The following is a 21,191-nucleotide window of genomic DNA, read 5'->3' as shown; positions in this document are numbered from 1 at the left end:
ACATTACTGTGTCCCCAGAAAAAACTTCCCCGGAAGGTACGTCCTGATTTGCGAAGTAGGAAAAAATATCCCCAAACCGGTGACCTCAAACGTATCATAAGTCGCCGTAATTTGAGCATCCGGCCGCCTCGCATGTGTACAGGTGCTGTCAAAAGTAAATGGAAGGCAATATTCACGAAAAAATTTAATCATTGGTCCCTCAATTCATGCACCCTTGAATACATATGTGCAGACTAATTGTGATTTTGTGAATTTCACTGTGCACCAAGAAGCTTGGACCATTATGCTTTAGGTTTAAATAAATTAAATTTTTCTGAGCAAGTCGCCTTCCATTTACTTTTTACGGCGAGTGTACATGCACGCAACTCGCATGCTTGAGACTTGCATGCATGTACCGTCTTTGTCAAAAGTAACCAGGCTGCATGGTTTGCTTCTAGCTTGTATAGTGGAGCCCTCGTGGCTTTCCTTAAGATCAAAAGGTGCTGGAAGATAAGAAGACCCCCAGTCCTTACCTTTAACGACCATTTCAGCTTCAGCGAAGCTGTAAGAGCTCCACTGCATGAGCTAGAAGTAAACCATGCAGCCTGGTTACTTTTGACAAAGACTGTACGGCTCGCATGAGGCGGATACAAGTTGTTTGCCGGTGGAACGAGTCACTGACCCGTAAACGCAACGGCATGGTCAGAGCAACGCAAGTGTGGCAGTCGTTTATCGCTCAACGCTTGGAAGGTTTGCAACAAAACACATGATGACAAGGACATCTCGATACACGAACTAAATACAAGCAAATATTGTGGTCTGCAGAAAGCACGTATCAAAAATATATATTGTCACGTAGTGGTGACTGCAGTCCGGCGAACAGGAACACAGCGAGAATGGCTTCGAAACGAAACTCTTTATTCGGGCTGACTTGCGCCCGCAAAGAACTGAATCACTCGGCAGCGGCGTAGCAACAAGCGTACTCGGCGGTCGTCGAACAGAATGCCCGCCGCTGTCGGCCGTGGTCTTTTTAAAGCTGATAGTGAGCATTCGAGATAAAGCTTAGGAAGTTACTAGAACCTTCTGGAACAAACTAGAACCGGCTCCGTCCGCATGCGATCAATCGAGATAAATCTAGGCTCGTCTTGCGTCGCAAAAGAAGCGATAAAGCGGCGCGTCGGCAGCCTTGAAGCATGAACAAACAAATACCATAAACGAACGCTACAAAGACCCGCGGCATTACTCCCCTCTCAAAGAAGCGTCGACTCGATGCTTTAGAACATAAAGCGGCTATAAACAATCAAAAACGGATTGTGTTTTATTCTTTTAAGTGTTTATTCTTTGGATGATCATGGCATGGCCTGGTACTACAAAATACTTCATGCTGATATATTTGTCGATGCTAGAAGCGTGTCCCACCAGGCATCGCGTCCAGGAGCACCGCCGCAGTGCCGAAGGAGGAAGGAACGTGGGCCGGAGACGGGGTGTAGGGGAAGTGAAGGAAAAACGCTTTATACACTTATTTACATTATTTACACAGAGCGGGACTGAGAATGGCTCTCAGTGGAAGGGGAACGTCTTCGTCAACCGTAGTCGACTGGAGCTAGCAGGCTTCTCTCGGCCACACTCACGGCCGAGTTAAATATCGTTCGGTTTCCCCAGATCCCTGGCTGGGGAATAATGGTCGACGAGCACTGTCCAATCGGATGGACCGAAGGGGACGTTCTTGTCACCACCCACGGCTGGGCAGGTGCGAGCTTTTCCACTCTCCCACAGCTGGGCCGATGAGCGGGGGAGAATGCTGACTCATCCAGCACTGCGGGAAAGGAATCTCCCGAAGTCCTCCAGCAGGGGAATGAACTTGCCTCCCCGCCGATTGCCCAGAACGCGAGTCGGGGACACAGAATTCTTCAATTATCCGCCAGCGTGACCGGCGCCGCCAGGTCGCCTCCGCATTCACGGTGGTTGCTCGGACAATAGCTCCTGGGCCTCGCCTGCCTTCGTCGCCGCTGCACTCTGCTCAAGGAATTTCGCTGGGATTACTGCTGACAATGGCCTTTGACATTCCTGCTACACTAATCCGCTGAGGCTCGGAGGGGCATTCCAAGCATCCAACTTCCCATGGTCGTCGCGAGGTTGTCGACCTCGATGAATGTTCACGGTAGCTGCATGATCGGGCCCACGTGGTCCGAGTGGACACAGGTGTGACGGGAACACACAAAGAGAGTTAGGGGGGGGGGGGTAGAAACACAACAGCACGTCCGCCGCCCGAAGAGGTCTCGTAGAGGTTGCAGCCAACGCTGCTGCGCGCAGAGACCTAGAGTTGTGTCCGTTCGGCTTTTGGTCACAGCTGGGCCCAAAGGTACTTCTTGCTTCGTTGACAACTGTAACGAGCTCAACCAGCAAAGTCCCAAGCCCAACAAGCAGAAAGCGCCAAACCGACTTTAAGAACTGCCAAGCTGTTTTCGGTCGACAAAGTCTGTTTAGAGAAAATGAGCTGTCGCGTGAAATTTACGTCCTCCTCCGAAAGTTTCCAAGTTTGACCAAACCAGAATACAGAGAGCTTGTTTAGCCAAAAGGGAAAAATTTCCTAAAATTTTTGGGGGGTGCCGTAGCACGGTGTATGTCACAGAAAGCCACCGCCCGTGAGAGCACAAAGGGAAGGTGGAGCTGCTGAACACACATACAAAACAGAGAAAAATGATTCCCGCTAAAGCAAAAAAAAAACAAAATACAAATTTGCATAGCGGATTAACGTCCGGGGAGTCAGGAAAGGGCATTACACGGGAAAGCTTCGGCTGAGGCCAACAGCGTTGCCATTACCTCGCTATTTTCTGCAACGTCCCGCAATGCCAAGCTCCAAAATTTCGCTCTCATTTTTGTATGAGAGTGTAATGAACAAAAGACAAAAAACAAGCATTAAACTCAATATGAGATTATGCGTCATATCCGCCCCTTGCTCAGCCGCGGTCCGAGAGCTGCTTCAGCAGATGAGACATTGCATAATGCTAGGAATTTCAGCTTGCATTTCTGTACAGGAGAGTTAAATGAACAAAAAGAGACAAGCATTCAACTCAAGAACGGATTATTCCTCGAATCTGCCCGCAAACAGCGGTGTGACTCAGGGAATTTACTGGTTCTTATTTTTCAGCCGACCCCTGCGCGGCCGCGGTCGGATTGCTGCTCTAGCAGGTGCAACAGGACACAAGGCTAGGAATTTCAGCTTGGGACCCTTAACTGTTCCTCGTCCAAGTCTCGCGGTTCTGAAGTTTGGCTTACGCTCAGAAAGCAGAATGCGAGAAGGGAACGAACGGGTGCGAATGCCGTGCCAGCGTATCCGTCTCTCTCGGATTGGGTTCGCGCGTGGCGTTCTCTTGGCTTGTGTTCCCACGGTGCGGGTGCGAACTCTTGAGCACCGAGGTGCCAAATTGGGGCGGCTTCGCGGTTCGGATTTCAGTCGAGCAGTCAACAAGAGCCGCACTTTCCCCTTAATTAACTCTTCCCGTTTGGCCACCTCTTTACGCTGCCGCTCCGTGGAAACCCTCGCTGTTGGTTTGCGTGGCGCGTCACTAGCAATCGCTGAACCGTCACAGGTTAAGTCGTCGGCGTTCGCCTCATTTCCAATTTGTGATCCAGCCTGCTCTGGCTCACTACCGTGAGAGTTTATAAGGGTTACAGGGTCACGTTTGCCCTCTTCACCCGCGTGCTCTGCTGGCGCTGCGAATTCTGGAGCCTTCGAACTGGTAAGGACCTGCGCAGCATCATCTCCAAAACAAAGGCCTTTTTCTTTGGGCAGCATATCCAAGCGATTTGAGAAAATCGAGGGATACTGCAAAGGCAGGTTTTGGGAGACGGCTGCCTTGGTCAGAGGCAGCTCGAGGGGGCTCTCGATCGCGACGCGGGCGGTAAGTTGGTCGTGTTCGATACCTTTCCTATCCTTATACTGGCGGTACAGCAGGCCAGAACGGAGCTGGAAAGGTATGTTCTTCCGTGACAGACCTATGTCACTTTGGTGACTCAAATTTTGTACGGTTTGGTCTTTCTCTTGCTCAGCGGCGAACGTTTCCCTGTCCACACGAAGGAGTTCGAGAAAGCCATCTGAGTGGGGCAACACTAGATTGGTATTCAATTCCTTACCTAGCCCCAGTTCATCACTTGCGCCTGCTTCGGAAGACTCACTATAGCCTGCACTACTGTCGGTACTCTTTACCCCTGTGCTAGTAGTGAGTAAGTCCTGGGCTGGCTCGTCATTAGGTAACGCGGAGCCGTCACGGCTTAAGTCGCCGGCGTTCGTCTCATCCACAGTTTGCAATAAAGCCTGCTCTAGCTCATCACCGTGAGAATTTACAGGCTTCGGGCTTACAGGTTCAGGTTTGCCCTGTTCAACCACGTGCTCTGCTGGCGCCGCGACCTCACGAGCCTTCGAAATGGTAAGGACCTTCGCAGCGTTATCTCCAAAACAAAGGCCTTTTTCTTGGGGCAGCATATCCAAGCGATTTGAGAAAATCGAGGGATGCTGCTTAGGCAGGTTTTGGGAGATGGCTGCCTCGGTCAGACGCACCCCGAGCGGGCTCTCGTTTGCGACGCGGGCAATGGGCAAAGACACGCAGTTTTCATTCACGATTTTAATTTCACTTCGCGCCGAAATCTCCTGATTTAATGTCGAATTCCTCTCGGCGCGCTTCGCCAGTAAATTTTGCAACTCCAAACGCATTAAAGCAAGTTGCCTTTCATCGGCTTCCTTGAGACGAAGATGTTCTTTTTCTATCCTGTCAGCCTCTTCCTTAGCGGCTTCCTTGCGGTAAAGGCGTTCTTTTTCTATCCTGTCAGCCTCCTTTTTAGCGGCTTCCCTGCGGTAAAGGCGTTCTTTTTCTATCCTGTCAGCCTCCTCCTTAGCGGCTTCCTTGCGGTAAAGGCGTTCTTTTTCAACCCTGACGGCCTTCTCCTTGCGTTCCCTTTCAACCCTGTCGGCCTCCTCCTTGCGTTCTTTTTCAACCCTGTCGGCCTCCTCCTTAGCGTTCCTGATTCCCTCCTGAATGACTTCCCAGGTCTCCCAAATTTTGTCTCCCTCCTTAGCACCACATTCCTTAATAGCCTCAATCAGCTGCGGCTTTCTGTGACTTTTCCTGGCCTCAATACCCAGCTTTTCACACAGCAACATCAACTCTGACTTCTTTAGCTTGCTCAAATCCATGGCAACTTCCGAACGAGGACTTTCATAAAATAAGCTGCTACGTGAAATGCTTAAGCGAGCACGTGCAGAAAAACAATCTACAGGTAGTGATAAATTTCCAGAGTTATCAAGCCTGGCAGATTCTTAAAGAAAGTCAAACGCTCACCACTGCTGAAGCCAGGACCAAGCGTGGAAGATCCCACCGCTGCCACCAGTTGATATATTTGTCGATGCTAGAAGCGTGTCCCACCAGGCATCGCGTCCAGGAGCACCGCCGCAGTGCCGAAGGAGGAAGGAACGTGGGCCGGAGACGGGGTGTAGGGGAAGTGAAGGAAAAACGCTTTATACACTTATTTACATTATTTACACAGAGCGGGACTGAGAATGGCTCTCAGTGGAAGGGGAACGTCTTCGTCAACCGTAGTCGACTGGAGCTAGCAGGCTTCTCTCGGCCACACTCACGGCCGAGTTAAATATCGTTCGGTTTCCCCAGATCCCTGGCTGGGGAATAATGGTCGACGAGCACTGTCCAATCGGATGGACCGAAGGGGACGTTCTTGTCACCACCCACGGCTGGGCAGGTGCGAGCTTTTCCACTCTCCCACAGCTGGGCCGATGAGAGGGGGAGAATGCTGACTCATCCAGCACTGCGGGAAAGGAATCTCCCGAAGTCCTCCAGCAGGGGAATGAACTTGCCTCCCCGCCGATTGCCCAGAACGCGAGTCGGGGACACAGAATTCTTCAATTATCCGCCAGCGTGACCGGCGCCGCCAGGTCGCCTCCGCATTCACGGTGGTTGCTCGGACAATAGCTCCTGGGCCTCGCCTGCCTTCGTCGCCGCTGCACTCTGCTCAAGGAATTTCGCTGGGATTACTGCTGACAATGGCCTTTGACATTCCTGCTACACTAATCCGCTGAGGCTCGGAGGGGCATTCCAAGCATCCAACTTCCCATGGTCGTCGCGAGGTTGTCGACCTCGATGAATGTTCACGGTAGCTGCATGATCGGGCCCACGTGGTCCGAGTGGACACAGGTGTGACGGGAACACACAAAGAGAGTTAGGGGGGGGGGGGTAGAAACACAACAATGCCTACATCTATTCTCAAATCCAAAGAAGAGTCTAATAAAGACGGCAATTTTCTCTCAGGTGGGTTGCGGGAGAAACTTTTTTCTTCACTTGGGGACATTTTTCTTAGACGGTGCTTCCTCAGAGGACCTTTTTTCCGGGGATGTATGTTACGGGGAAGTTTTTTCTGGGCACGTTTCTTCCTACACCCTAGCCGAGAGCCGGATGAAACTATAGAACGGAACGGCTTTTCCCCGTGAAAGGAACCCCTTCGACCCAATGGAGAACGTGGATTCTCTTGATCCTGCCGGTATGAAAATGGAGGGAGCCGCGTGATAATCAGCGAGCAGGGGAGGGGGTGGGGGTATTTTATGCGAAGCATATTGCTAGAGCTATGCCCCACGCCGTCACCGTGGCTGTACGCGTCCAACCACGTGACACGATGATGTGACACCACGTGACGCGGTGACGTCATGACAGATGAGAAACAGGTCCCCCACCTCGCGCCGTCGCTCGGAGCTGTCCGCGACCAACCACGTGACACGATGACGTCACGACAGATCGCCGTCACGCGCTGGGAGAGGGAGAACGATGCCATCGCACAGGCGCCGGAATGTCCTCGAGCGGCATTCCCGCGCATTTCGAACGCGCGTTCACACTCGGTGTAGGTGAAACGCTCGCTCCACCGGGCAGGCGGATGCGGCTTCCGTGGCAATCCAGGCGCTCACCCAACGCGCGTCTCGGGGTTAGTCGGCGTTCCGCTGTAGCCATGCCGTTGTCTTCCCCCACGACGAAGGCTTCTAGTGGTTGTATTAAAATGACCAAGTATTCAACCAAGGAAAGCCATGTATTACCAAGCCTAGCCATCAATATGCTTCGCATCTGACAAGGCTTAACCTTAGCTAAGCCTCAGCCATTTTTTCCTTCATCTTCCACTTTCTTCATTGTCGCACTAGCAGGCTCAGGAGAATCGGCCGATGCCTTCGGCTGGAAGGCGGTACTCTGACGGGCAAAAGCCGCTTTGTTCTTGATGTGCATTAGTGCTGTTGTCTTGTGTGTGCTATTTGTTGTCTCCGCTTTGTCGCGCTGCTTATAACTATCACTACGAGTAACCGACACGGTTACGCTGATTTAAATAAACTTGATTGTGCACCCTCTCTTGAGATTCGACTGCAGAGGGAATGTACGCAGAGTTATCTCTCCTTCGAAAGATGACTTCGATTACTGGAGTAGATATAAAATGTGATTGCTTTCATGATTGCTGCCCATAATGTGGGCTTTGCAAGCAATCCTCGATGGTTTATTAATCTGCTGCAGAGGCTGTGTGAAAAACGTCGCTCAAAACAAAGTTAAAAGCTTAAGTTTGTTATGACTTGAAAGAACAAGAAAAATGGGTCATTGTATGCGGCGTCCCGTATTACGCCGTTCACTACTCACAATAGCGACGAAATTGAGTTTTTATCGTTTGAATGAATCAGAGAAGCCAGATGATTCGTAACTGTCTGACTTATAATTTATCTCGTAATTAGCTTCTTGTTCGGGTCTCGATAAAAACTTTTAACAAGGGTTTACTTTTTGTTAGGGTAGGTTAGGTTAGGAAGGTTAAGCAGCCCCCCCCCCTCTTGCCTTTCATCCCTCCCGCCACCAAGACTGACAAATAAATTTACCTCTGGCCTTGCGCCGCATCCCGTGATACGACTCCAGGAGTCACCCAATAATTCTAACCTGTCATACTGCTGTGATAGTTGTGTACTGGGGCAATAGACAGTTTTTTTATAGGATGCCTGAAGTATTGAAACAGTGGTCAAGAAGAGAAATCCTAAAAATAAAATATTAAAAGATTTTTCTTTCGTATATCTCGTTGTATTGCTGCAGCGCTGAATTCCCATATAACAACCGAAACAAGCTTTACGTACAAAAGATATTTTTCACTTTTTTTTGGTTTCCACGTCGAGCGCCATCTCGGGCGGCACTCTCAAGGTTACTCCCTAAAATGTAATTATTTTTAGTTTTGTTTGTATGCGCTTGAATTAGAATTACTGCATAAATTAGAAAACAGTGCGTTTATGACACCTCTAACCTGTTTGAACCTCGCGCGCTTTCCCACATCGAACGACGCGTATTCACTAAGCGTTGCTGTTCTCTAAGCACGGAAGCAATCGGCAAAAATTGGCCTGTCTTAGATTTTGCGGTGCCGGCACCACAAAGAGATTCTCCCTTTCCCCTTTATTCCGATGAATCAGCAGCCCACCCCTATCCTTCCCTTACTGCCCCTCCTCCGCAGCACTGCCAAGAAGAGTTTCCCGGAATATAGGAGTCAAGAGCAGTTCTGGCTTCCGGAGAGCATAGGCATGAGTCAGCTGTGGACACTTGGTCAGCTTGTTCTGTGAAATGGCATAGTTGGAAGAGCACCTACAGAGAACTCTTCCCCCATTTTAAGCTGGCATCTATTGAAAAAAGGTAAACTGACACAGGAAATTCGTGTGGGTGCTTTCGAACTTGGAAATTTCGAGGAATAGGCAAACGCCGTGACGCATTTTTTACGGTCCACTGCATGGGCGGGGAGGGCGGGTGACAAAAGAAGGATATTCCATCCGCTTTTTCTTTATCCTCTTCTTTTTTATCTCGTCTTTCGCTCCTCTTACCAGCTTCACCAATAGTGACCTGCCCAGACATTCTCCTTTCCACTTCCTCTCTATCAATTCTCTCCTTCTTCCACACGTGACCTGGGCCGCAGGAGAGACTACGCACTTTTCAAACAGCTGTTGCACTGGGCTGGTCACTAGTTGATTTCAAACGTGCAGTTGGCGTGAAAGCAGCCTCGAGACTCATCCTGCATTATGGCGAGCTTCAGCCCATCAGTTCTTGAGGTGAGTTAATCCTGCTGTGTTCATTTGTCGGCGTAGAAGTTATCATTTAATTTCATGTATGCGTTTGTTGAAGCCTGGCAGTGCTGGCGTTCTCACATTAATGCGCGCTCTGTTGGAATCGCAGGTTTGTTCAGACTTTTCTGATATTCATCTCGATAAGCTTTCGTCATTTTAATGAGAGGGAACATGCGCTAGATGGAGGAAATCTCGGTTCCCTCCCGATCGACTCCACGTGGAGGGCGAAATTGTCTGCAAATCGGAAAGGAATGTTGGACGAAACTCCGTCTTGCGGGCGAAAGTTGCAGGGGTAAGATGAAATGTACAGTCGGGGACAAAAGTCTCCGGACCACGAGTTCCTCTAACGAAGCCGTAGCTCTGCTTGTTATTCGCCGGCTGGAGACCGCACTTGTGGAAGTAAAATTTAAATTTTTGTTCTTTCATCTCCACAAGTGCAGTTTCCAGCCGTTGTCTGATAGCAGAGCTATAAGATTTCGTCTGAGGAACACGTTGTCCGGAGACTTTTGTCCCCGACTATACACCCTTCCAATTTTCCAATGGAGCAAATGCACCTCTTCCCTACGTTTCGTAGTCCTATTAAATGCGCATTATACATACGTAGTTGGTTTTCCGATGTTATTTTTTCCAGAATTCGGGAGATTGAGGTGACGCAATATGTTTCGAAGGTTCAATTCGGGTCACTCGGAAATAAATTCGTCAGTTCGGGCTTTTCAGTACCATTTTCAGCAGCACGAGGCAGTTTCTAAAATTGTTCTTTGGTCTGCTTGACAAACAGTGTGGCATTTCTTGCTCATTCTGTAAAAAAAAAAACACACAGATATCGAGGGTCGTACGAAAAATTATTGGCCACTTAAACTTTTCTGGTTCCAGTCTGTTGAAAATATTTTTTCGTCTATGATACCAAACTTCTGCCGAGCACTCATGCGTAAGAGCAAAATTGGCTTGACTTTGTTTACATTGCGAAAAATTTCAGCATTTCGGCAGTGATTATCGACCCTCAATGGCCTTTCGATCATGGTGGCTTTATTAGTGGGCAGCGTTTAATGAAGTGACCCGATAAGGCGTCTCTCGTTTCCTAATCTTTCTTTTCAAATTTGTCCACAATTCACCCTCATGAAAGGTGGTGTTAAAATAGGTTTAAGATCCCCACTGGACAGAAGACACATCTCTGGGATAAGCTCTAGATATCCGCAGATAATGTTTGCTGCACCCTCTCAGCTTTGTGAACAAAGAAAAACAGTATTTTCTGGAAAGCTGATTTTCGAAGAGCAATCGGGTTCATCCCTATTTCGAAAATTCCGTTCAGGAATGCTAGGGAAGTAAAGGAAACATACGTATGGAGCCTTGACCGCATGTTACGCTCGTCACTTTAAAAACCATGCATGATTATTAATAACCGCACAATGGAAGTGCGCATGACGATCAACAGGGCGATTTCGACAGCCTTCAGTAAAACTTAACCGGTTAGATCGAGACGCCTTGATAACTGCGACTATTGTAATGGTCGCCATTTTGCTATCTTGCTTTTTCCATTCTTGCCTCATCATACAGAGCTGCACCCAAGATGCGGATGAAACAGCGTCCCGGGCACTGTTCTCGGATCCGACGGGAGTATTCCTCCGCGTGCTAAGCGAAAGACCGTCGGCCACGAATCTTGTCCGTCAATCAGAAACGTACTCCACCTCCCGAATGCAGGACAGTCATGCAAATGATGACATATTCTTAGAAGAGGTAAGTACCTCGTATTACTTTTAATGAGCCATATTAACTGATCACTCTGATGAATAGCCACTAGTACGAAAGCTTCCTTTATGGCACGACGTTCTTACGGCGGTTGGTGCGGGTCAACAAAATGGTCCAGCACTGCTGAGCTATAGCGCACTGTGAATTGTACTCTTGTCTTTTTTCTCCTTGTGTTCAGATAGCGGCACAAAGAAAAGATGCCAAATACATCTTCCTGCTACTGCTCTATTAATAAGCAAAAAAAAAAAGGATTTGACCGATAGAATTCTCTGACATGGTATCATGTTGTGAAATTTGAAATCGGCTTAACTGAGCAAGAGTGTGAATAATAAGGCGAATCGGAAAAAACAACAAAATATCAATTGCACCTCCCGGTCTGTGATCCTTTAAAGCTTTTTATTTTGCGGCAGTCATATTCACATTGTGCGCACGGCTAGAAATGGAATTGGAGCTTGAAATAAAGTCGAAAACTTTGCCGTTCGAGGAAAAGCCGGGTTCATGCGATAGTTTTGTCGGGAAACTCGATTACGTTGTATATAGATGCAAGTTGGCTCGTTTAAAAGTTATCTTTCGGAGGTGCTACAGTGGTTAATGTAAAATATCCACAGAGCTTTTTTTTTTTTGCACCTCCTCTAGATTTTTTTATGTTAGTTTGTGTAAAGGGTTCCGAATAACTTTTGCATAGTCTGGAATTGGCTGTATCATTATGTTATATGTTATTAACCGATCAGAAAAAGTACTCCGTGAATACTGCGGAAAATTTTTATTTTATACGTATTTCTGCTGGCAGAGCTTAAACCTTTTTTGAACAGCCCGAAGTTACTCCCTCAACTCGTATCGCGGCGTTTTAAAGACACACTGATGTAAAGTTAACTTTTCTCCTCGCATATTTTGCTCTATAATGTGCATCACTTCACCAAAGAAGAACCTCAGGGATGCAATGTGAGCTAAGAAAACTCTTTGAAAAACATTTTTTATAAGCGTTCCCTCAGCCGGTAGCAGGAACACCACCTCATCTTGCATACGCCACACATCACTGTCACACGCAGTCATCTTTCTCTTGTCCAAACTAAGTTCTTCAGGAATCTACACAACGAACAGCCTTGGTACTCCACCCCCAATTTCGCTGTGATATACATTTCCCTTTATTGTACACTCGCAAGCGTCTGCATGAAAGGAAGAGGAAATTATATAAGCAATGTACGTACGATTTGTGCGTGTTTCTGTCTTGAATGCATTATGTTTTTGTGTCAGTGTGCTGCTTGATAAACTGGGCGAACTACATTTCGCATAACACGAAATTAGAACCTCTTGTTTGCTGCTGACATTTAGGGTCTAGGGCTTGAGTTCTCAACATCTCCTTGTGACACTTGGGTAGCAGTCGCACTTTGGCTCAATGACACTGTTAATTATTCTCTATCGGTGGACCTCTAAATGCCTTGGAGACGAGATCAGATTGCTTTTTTGCATTATGTGTGACATTATTATTCTAAACTTAGTTCTTGGAGCTAGTCTCTTAGAATGTCCTTTTTCATTCCTCTCCATTGCAGACAAAATGGCCCATCGAACCGTTATTTTTGAGCGGCCAAAAAGTGGTGGATCGCTCAGTACGGGAGCGCAATGTTCACTGGCTCATCGGGACCCGCAACGTGCTGCAGTTCTCGCCGGAGACGCTTTTTCTCGATGTCTCCCTCGCGGATCGCTACTTGCAGGTAAGCAAAGCTTCTGTCTACCTTTGAACCGCGTTCACAAGCAGCGCCCAAAACGAAAGTGCAGTATTAGAAAATTGAATGCCGATACAAATACGAACGAATTCCGCGATGGATCAGGCGAATGATGTCTTAGCGTTACGTTTCACCGGAAAACGACATGAGCCTTGCATCATACAGAACACGAGGGCGTTTCCATGCGAATTTCACATTATTTGTCTCATCTGTGGTGCCTTTTTCGATGCAATTCTTTCTCTCAGTTTTGTAAGCTCCTGTGTCTTACAACAAGGCATCTGCAGATTTTATTGTTCCTACTCCTGGATTCGTAAAGAATCGAGCTGTGTAAACACTTTGCCATACTCATGGTGCTTGTAGAGTTCGGCACGCTGCCGCCTCTTTTTGTACATGTGTTACGAACATTCCGCGAGAGGGCAGTGGCTTAGGCTGCGCGTCCCGTTTTGTTTCGTTTTGTTTTGTTTTAGTGCGTGCCGTTGGAAGGGGAGGAGCGGCTCGAACGCCCATGCTCTTCGGTTGGTCTCCCCGTTCGTTCTTGCGTTTTCCCTTGCCACTCCAGATGGCGGGGCTCTCTGCCGACATCCACCTTGGGCTCCTGTCCCCCATCTTCCCGGAATCCTGTCTCCCGGGGGGAGAAGCCGCCAGCCATAAACAAGCGAGAACGGTCTCGGTTTCGTCGCGTTACGCGACGGGCGGTATACTAGGCCAGCACGTTTAGGAACCGAAAGTGTCCGTTGGCCCCAGACGTCTAGCGCGCATCCGGTCCACTTGGCGGAGGATTGCGCAACCACGTAGGGAGGACTTTCGGGGTGAGGGAGAAACCCTGACATCAGTTCTGAGCTTTCCCATTCGTTAAAATGATGTCAGGCGGGAAGCTGTAACACAGTTCAAATTTGGCGTGTGGAAAGGGGCGCGGGATCGGGGTGAACTCGTGAAGAGACCCGCGCCCGAGGGCTTTTTTTTTGCTCTAGCTTCTCGTAGCTGTCAGGCGCTCGGTCGGGCCGAGCGCGGAGTAGCCGCCGTTGAGAGCTGGTGCAAGGCGCGCCAGTTCGACTGTTGGGACGTGGTGTCCTTCGCCTCTGTGCAGGCGGTCGGCTAGGCTGGCCGCGATAGTTTGGCCGTACTGAATCTTGTACCCATCTGTAAATAGCCTGTATAAAAGTTCATCGTTTCTCTCTGAATCGCTTCGCCTGGAAGTCACTTCATCGAGAAGCCCTTCAAGCGCTGCATCCAGTTGCTGGAAACCACCGGACCAACACCACCGGCACAACTTTACTGGCGCAGTCGACAGGACTGGTGCACTGCAGCGGCCCCCAGGAGAGGACGAAGTTCGGTATCCAAGGCGAGATACCGAGTGGACGACAGGCTAAGGGTACGAAGGTGCGAGGAGCATCGGGCGTGAAACGCCGAAGACAAGGCCTTCAGCGGACACAGGGTGCATCCCTGAGCAACGGCGGCAATTGGGAAATTGAAGCGGACACGACCTTCAGCGGACGCCAAGTGGCATCCCCGAGTAACGGCAGCAGCTAGCGGCTTCGGTCGGCACCTGTTTAGAGGTCGACGCCATTCTTGCCCGAAAAGAGGACACTGCGAGCAGCTCCGAGTGAGTTCCCTGGTTCCTTTGTTTTCTTGGCGGTCGCTGTTTGACTACGGCGGGCGTAGTTAATGATAACCCGATTTGGGCATCTTAAGCCCGACAAGGCATCCACAATGAACGGCGATTGTGACAGTGGTGACAGTGGGGACGGTGGTCACAAGGGCAGCAATGGGGGCTCGAGGTCACGGCGTGGCCAAAATATTGATAAAGAGCTGGAATTGCACGAAAAAAAGATAAAAGCCTTGGAGCTTGAGATGTAAATCATTCGTGCTCGAAGCCAGAATGCTGCGCCTTCCGAAGACGAGCGGTTGAGACAGTACACTAAGCTACTCGCCGGCGCGTTTCCCCAATTGCCTGCAGACGGTGAAGTGCCCGTCTGGTTTGAATCAGTGGAATGCTCGCTCAGGGCTTACAACGTTCCGAAGGAACACTGGGTGACTTACTTGTCGACTCGGTTCACCGCAGAACAGCACAGGGACTACGATAAGTTGAAGACGGTGGTCCTAGACGAGTTGAAACTTTCAGCCGCAGAGTACCAAAGGCGGTTTTCAGGGGCCACCAAGGGGCGCGAAGAAACTTGGAAGGGTTTTGTCACACGCGTCCAGAGTTATTTAAATTTTTATTTAAAGTCTCGGGGCGTGTCGACTTTTGACGGACTTCTGAAACTCTTGGTTGCCGACCAGCTCAAAGAGGGGCTATCAGAAGAAGCTCTCAAATATGTCAAGCTACGCGAGGGTGAGAAATGGCTGAACGCGGATGAGATAGCCGCATTGCTACAGACGTACGAGGAAGCCGCCGGGAAGGGAAGCGCACAGAGGAAAGCCGACAGCTTTAAGGGTTTTTACAACTGCCCAAAACCAAGGACTGGGTCCCCACCTGTGCAGAAGCCTGGGGCAGAACGAGGAGACGTAAGGGCTGCAGTCAGGCCAGGAGGAGAAAAGAGAAAGGCATCGCGATCGGTGGCTGTTTCCGATGCGGGAGCTGGCGGCACATTGTTGCGAACTGCCCATTTGATCGTGAGAACCCAGCTGACAAACGAGAGCATCCGCCGCACGAGGATAAGCTAACGGCACGCGTGTCCACCCATGCCATGGAAACCACGCGTCCAACTCTCAGGGACGTTAAAATCAGCTGTCGGGAAGCAGTTATTAACGCCATTGTGGACACCGGCGCAGATATCACCGTAATGCGCGAAAGCCTTTTACCTGAGGAGTTTGTATCCCCAAATGGGACAATCTATCTCATCTCGGCCTTCGGAGAAAAAGTAGAGGCGAAGCTGGCAGTTGTTCCGTTGAAGCTGTATCGAGGTGCTTCCTTAATTGAAAACGTGGACGATGCGACACCGGTGACGTGTGCGCTCACTGACAAGCTCACGCACGCCGATTGTCTAATCTCGGCAGACGCATGGGAACAGCTGCACGACACGCGCAAATCGGACAGCGAGGGTCTCGTGCAGGCGGTTGGAACTCTGTCGCCGCCAGGTGAAGACAGACCGGATGAATCAGGGCCAGACGAAGGCGCCGAGCCAGTCTTGGCGTTCGAATGTGAAACCCTACCCCAGCGGATGGCTGACAGTAATGAACTAGAGCAAACTCGGAGCCGATCATCCCCTTCAGATAGAGATGTCAGTAAGGCGCAGAGCAAGGCTGCAGATGAGCCGGCTGGTCGAGACGGCATGAAGCCGGTTGAAATTGAGAGCGTGCGAGTGGAATGGCGCGTCCCGTCAAGTGCTTCAGAGAGTGTTGACGCAGAGTTGCCGGATGCAGCTGAGTCAGACATCCAGGTTGAAAGAGAACAGCAATCCCGACCTGCCTGTACTGAGATGAGCCCCGAGAGCGTGCTGGGTGACATGCAAGATGTCGTCGAAAGTGGCCAGGTAGCCGACGCGCGTGAGGGCGTGGAAGACATTTGCGCTGAACCGCATGAGCATGAGGACACGAGTGACTGGACAGGCGCTGGTGTCCCGTGGGAGCTCTTGTCGCCCACCGACGGGGAAACAGTGCATCAGGTGTGTTGCAGCGATGACGTGGTTCAAACAGCGACCTCAGTAGCAGCGGTGGCGCACGAGGAATCCGTGTCGCAGCTGCTGAGAGCTGATTCTGAGACAGCTAATGCAGGTACAGACAATAAGGCAGCAGAGCGATTACCAGATGAAAGGAAGTGCAGTAGTGGTGACAGGGAATGCGTCAGTCACAGTGGCCAGAACAAAGGAACACCGGCACACTTTAAGCTGAGAATGCCGTGCGTGAGAGGGCCCTCAGCGCACTAAAGTGCGTCTAGAGTGCACCCGCGGCCTGAGTGCGCTGACGGCCGGTGTCACAATTGAAGCAAAAACAGCGCTGCGAAAGGGGAATATCGTCACTGCGCGCACTGCCGGTGCCGCAGGGATGTTCGGTCGTAAACGGCAAGTGCGGCTGTTCGACCCGGGAGGACACCGCTGAAATCGTCGGTCGCGTTGGCCGGGGCCAGTCCACCCTTAACTGCGTTTGCCTGTTACGAAATGTTTGAACGCCGTAACGAAAGCTCTGCGCGAGGCGAATTCACTGGCCATTCTGGACCCGCGAAAGCCGTATCTGCTTTTTACAGACGCGTTGGCAGTAGCAGTGCGCACATGTTTAGTGCAGCTTTCTGGCCACGGCACTGAGGCGCCGAGAGCCTTCTCCAGCCACACCGTTGCAAATTCGGGGGGCTGCAATCGAGAGGGAGGAATTCGGGTTATTCTGGGCATTAAATAAAAGTTTGAGACGTAGGTGTTTGCCGCCACCGTGACAGCCATCACTGACTACAATCCGCTCTCATTTCTTAGAAGTAGCGTGCCCCAAAGCGCAAAGCTTACGCGCTGGGCTCTGGCGCTCCAACGCTACAATGTTAACATTGAGCATCGCAGGGGAGTCGACCACGGTGACGCGGATGCCTTGTCTAGGATCCCCAACGCTTGTTCGAATAGTACACTGGCTGACGTCCCGCAGTGACCGCTGGGAAACTGGACCAGGGAACAGTGCACACTGACCCGTTGGACTTAAGAGACACACCCTGATCCAACCCAGCGAAAGTGGTAGTTTTCTGTGTGTGTTTGTTTAGTGGACTCTAGCATGTATCTGTGAAGTGTGTGACGAAAGGCCGCGGCATGCTGGCCCACAAGCTCCTGCAGCTTACTCGTGCCGATGTACTGAACTGCTATACTTGCCGAACCCTTTTTGTTGTTTGTTGCCTCGGCTTATCTCTTAATAGATTAGCCGAGTCTTGGGGGGAAGGTGTAGGGTTCGGCACGCTGCCGCCTCTTTTGTACATGTGTTACGAACATTCCGCGAGAGGGCAGAGGCTTAGCCTGCGCGTCCCGTTTTGTTTCGTTTTGTTTTGTTTTAGTGCGTGCCGTTGGAAGGGGAGGAGCGGCTCGAACGCCCATGCTCTTCGGTTGGTCTCCCCGTTCGTTCTTGCGTTTTCCCTTGCCACTCCAGATGGCGGGGCTCTCTGGCGACATCGACCTTGGGCTCCTGTCCCCCATCTTCCCGGAATCCTGTCTCCCGGGGGGAGAAGCCGCCGGCCATAAACAAGCGAGAACGGTCTCGGTTTCGTCGTGTTACGCGACGGGCGGTATACTAGGCCAGCACGTTTAGGAACCAAAAGTGTCCGTTGGCCCACGACGTCTAGCGCGCATCCAGTCCACTTGGCGCGATTGCGCAACCACGTAGGGAGGAATTTCGGGGTGAGGGAGAAACCCTGACATCAGTTCTGAGCTTTCCCATTCGTTAAAACTGATGTCGGCGGGAAGCTGTAACACAGTTCAAATTTGGCGTGTGGAAAGGGGCGCCGGATCGGGGTGAACTCGTGAAGAGACCCGCGCCCGAGGGCTTTTTTTTGCTCTAGCTTCTCGTAGCTGTCAGGCGCTCGGTCGGGCCGAGCGCGGAGTAGCGGCCGTTGAGAGCTGGTGCAAGGCGCGCCAGTTCGACTGTTGGGACGTGGTGTCCCTCGCCTCTGTGCAGGCGGTCGGCTAGGCCGGCCGCGATAGTTTGGCCGTACTGAATCTTGTACCCATCTGTAAATAGCCTGTATAAAAGTTCATCGTTTCTCTCTGAATCGCTTCGCCTGGAAGTCACTTCATCGAGAAGCCCTTCTAGCGGTGCATCCAGTTGCTGGAAACCACCGGACCAACACCACCGGCGCAACTTTACTGTGCTTGTTTACCGTTTGCGGCTGTGTGAAAGCACACCTCCACTGCTGGCTGGTTGTCGGAACTATGGATGCTGCAGCTTCCGTTAGTGCCTCGTACTGAAGGCATTCACTGGTGGATATGGTTTTAGTTGCCGGGAGACTTGCATCTGTTATGCATTCGATGCGTTTCGAGCTTGAATTCGAAATAGCTTACGTCCTAAGTATGTACATATATGGACGTAGTCAAGAGCGAATCGTTTATACAAACGCGAGCTGTTGTTATTAGCTCCATTGCATTTTTCATATTGTTTACCCTTCGTTCGCGTTTTGTGTTCATTGGAGCTTACCTAAGGGCTTTCCACTCCATAGCACTACAGATCCAGACGCGATTTGCAGCTAGGCAAAATGCTTATGAATAAGCACTTAGGCCTGTTTTTCTGCAGTTTTGTTGACCTTTAGAGTGCCGGAAGAATCTGTACGTTTATACAAGTTCTACTGGGAGTTATGATTGAGGACTGTCTCTTGACTGTTCTGTGCTCCGGCCTCTGCTGATTTTCCCTATGCAGATGCGCTCCGTGGATAAGCGCCAGATGGAGCTGCTGTGGGCTGCAGCACTGTGTGTTGCGGTGAAGCACAAAGAGCCCGAGTACCACCTTCCCTACCGTTCCTACCTCGCATCGACTACCGTCCCTACCTCGCAGAGACGACGGAGCGAGAACTGTGCGCCGTCGAAGAGGACATTCTCCGGGCTGTGGATTGGTCCCTGGACCTGCCGTTGCCCCTGGACTTCCTGCGTCGCAACTGCAAGGCTGCTCAGGTAGGTGCCTGTCGTGCTCTCGGTTGCATTCTTGGCTTAGAGCGATCTGCGGAGGATGTTGCACATTAACTGACTGCTGCTCGCAATCTACGACGTGGCTCCATTTGGCAATGAGTTGGATAGGTGCTCGATACAATTGAGCTGTTAGAACATACAATAGTCTGTCGTATCGTGGGCACCATTATATTCACGCTGTTTTGAGATTCCGAGAGGAGGGGTGATGTTTGAGTCCTTCATGTAGAGCACACAAAGTAGCGCAGGTGATGTACAGACGCTTAACTGTGCTCCAGTTCATGGTGATTTGCCTTCGAAAGATTAGAACCTAATTCGTTAGAGCATATTTTGGTTCAGTAAACTGATTCTAGAGACCTGTGTGTTTTTCGACACCAGTGCACGTTAAAGAACCCCAAATGGTCGAAATTTCCGAAGCCCTTAACTGCGGCGTCCCTCATAGCCGGAGTCGGTTTGGGACGTTGAACTACAATTTGGTTTATTAAGGTGAAGTGCTCAATATCGCGTGTCGGTATGTATTCCTCGGTTCCGCACGTCCAGTACTCCACTACTTATGGCGCCTCCGTATATTTTCTTATAGGAGCATAACCACCTAACTTCGGTTGCATGTTTTGTTCGTTGTAATGAAGCGTACGACAATCCTCTACATTGACCAGTGCGTTGTATTCGCCTACGACCTTTAAGTCAGTTTTATCGAGGTTTGTTTCTTTTCAACAGACGAGCGATGAGTGTGACGTCATAGGTCCGTACATCGCACATGAAGCTAGAGAAAATTTGCGAAATAATCCCTGCTTCCTCGTCTATATTAACTGCAATGATAATGCCCGCCTGCTTTAAGAGCCGGAACACAATTTCCCGAGGCAACGATTATGTTGCAGAATTTCTCTTGTTTCGCGTTACTTGTTGGCAGCTTTGAGCAGAGCGATTTTTTGGCTTTTAAAGCTGAAACCGTAGGATGCGAAAAAAAAGGATTCGATTATAAATTGTTTCCCACTCGCAGGCGAAAACTACGTGGCGATGCATGTATACTAATGTTTTGCACATGGTTATAAAGAAAACACGAAGTGATCAACTAGGTGTGTGCTTTTCTCTAAAGGGATGTTATGGACGCCACTAGAAAAATTTCGTTCTCAGTACAGTCAATCATACATGCATTTCTCGGCATTTTGTTGCTTTTTGGCAGCCGAAATGGCTGCCTAGAACCGATGAAATTCAGTTTAAAACTTCTCATCCAATGCGTGAAGTTGCAGCCTTGTTTACGGAATTGGCGTAGAAAGCTTTCCACACCCTGCATTTTAATGGAAGGATCGGGCTGTGATGCCCAAGGATGTTGTTTACTTATTAAAGTGTGGTAATCTACCCACACTGGCCAGCATTAATTTATCATCAAGTTCGGTTTAAAACCTGAATTTCTCCTAAATTCCCCGTGCAGCAGGCAAGCAGACAGGCAGCGCCGCGTTCTTGCTTTTGTTTATTGCTTTTATTTCTGACCAGTTGCTTGTGAAGACAAATAGCCAGATATAAGTTCTTGTCTCGTCCACAGGCATGTGCAGATGAGTTGTTGCCTTTTTAATTGAAGTAGAGATTCTTAATAGTAATTCCTGGCTACCACGTTTCCTCTCCTGATCAGGCGACCAAACAGGAATACCTGACGGCTATGCACATCCTGGAGGGGTGCCTGGTCGACTACACCATGGCTTGGATAAAGCCCTCCAAGAAGGCCGCATCGGCTCTGTACTGCGCCATGCACTTTCAAGGAAGGAAAAATCTCTGGTATGCCACTGAATCCTTACTGTCTTTTCCTTTTTAGTGCGTATCGAAAGTAAAATGCACGCTGTAATCAAAAGCATAAATAATCTCCTAAAAAACTACATTACTTTCGGCAATGTACGAGCGCTGTCGCTGGTCCGAATTAGTGACTTGTAAAATTCTGCAGGTTACCTTTTCCGAGGAGAGATGCGCCACTCCCCTCAATGATATTCTGTTTCGAATAGGGCAGGGCTTGCTGGCTTTAAACAAATTTAAAGTTTGTAACTAAAA

General features: G+C 49.8%; 2 pseudogenes; both read left to right on the top strand.

Moving 5' to 3' along the window:
- Positions 1-9,058: 9,058 nt before the first annotated feature.
- Positions 9,059-20,961, top strand: LOC149327052 (G2/mitotic-specific cyclin-B2-like; annotated as a pseudogene).
- LOC149327053 (uncharacterized) lies at positions 14,284-16,439 on the top strand (annotated as a pseudogene).
- Positions 20,962-21,191: the final 230 nt, after the last annotated feature.

Source organism: Amblyomma mixtum, chromosome 10 (genome assembly GCF_055824585.1).
Source record: "Amblyomma mixtum isolate Tamu chromosome 10, ASM5582458v1, whole genome shotgun sequence".
NCBI classification, from domain to species: Eukaryota; Metazoa; Arthropoda; class Arachnida; order Ixodida; family Ixodidae; genus Amblyomma; species Amblyomma mixtum.
Note: the sequence above shows the minus strand (reverse complement) of the source record. Positions and strands in the feature narration are given on the sequence as shown.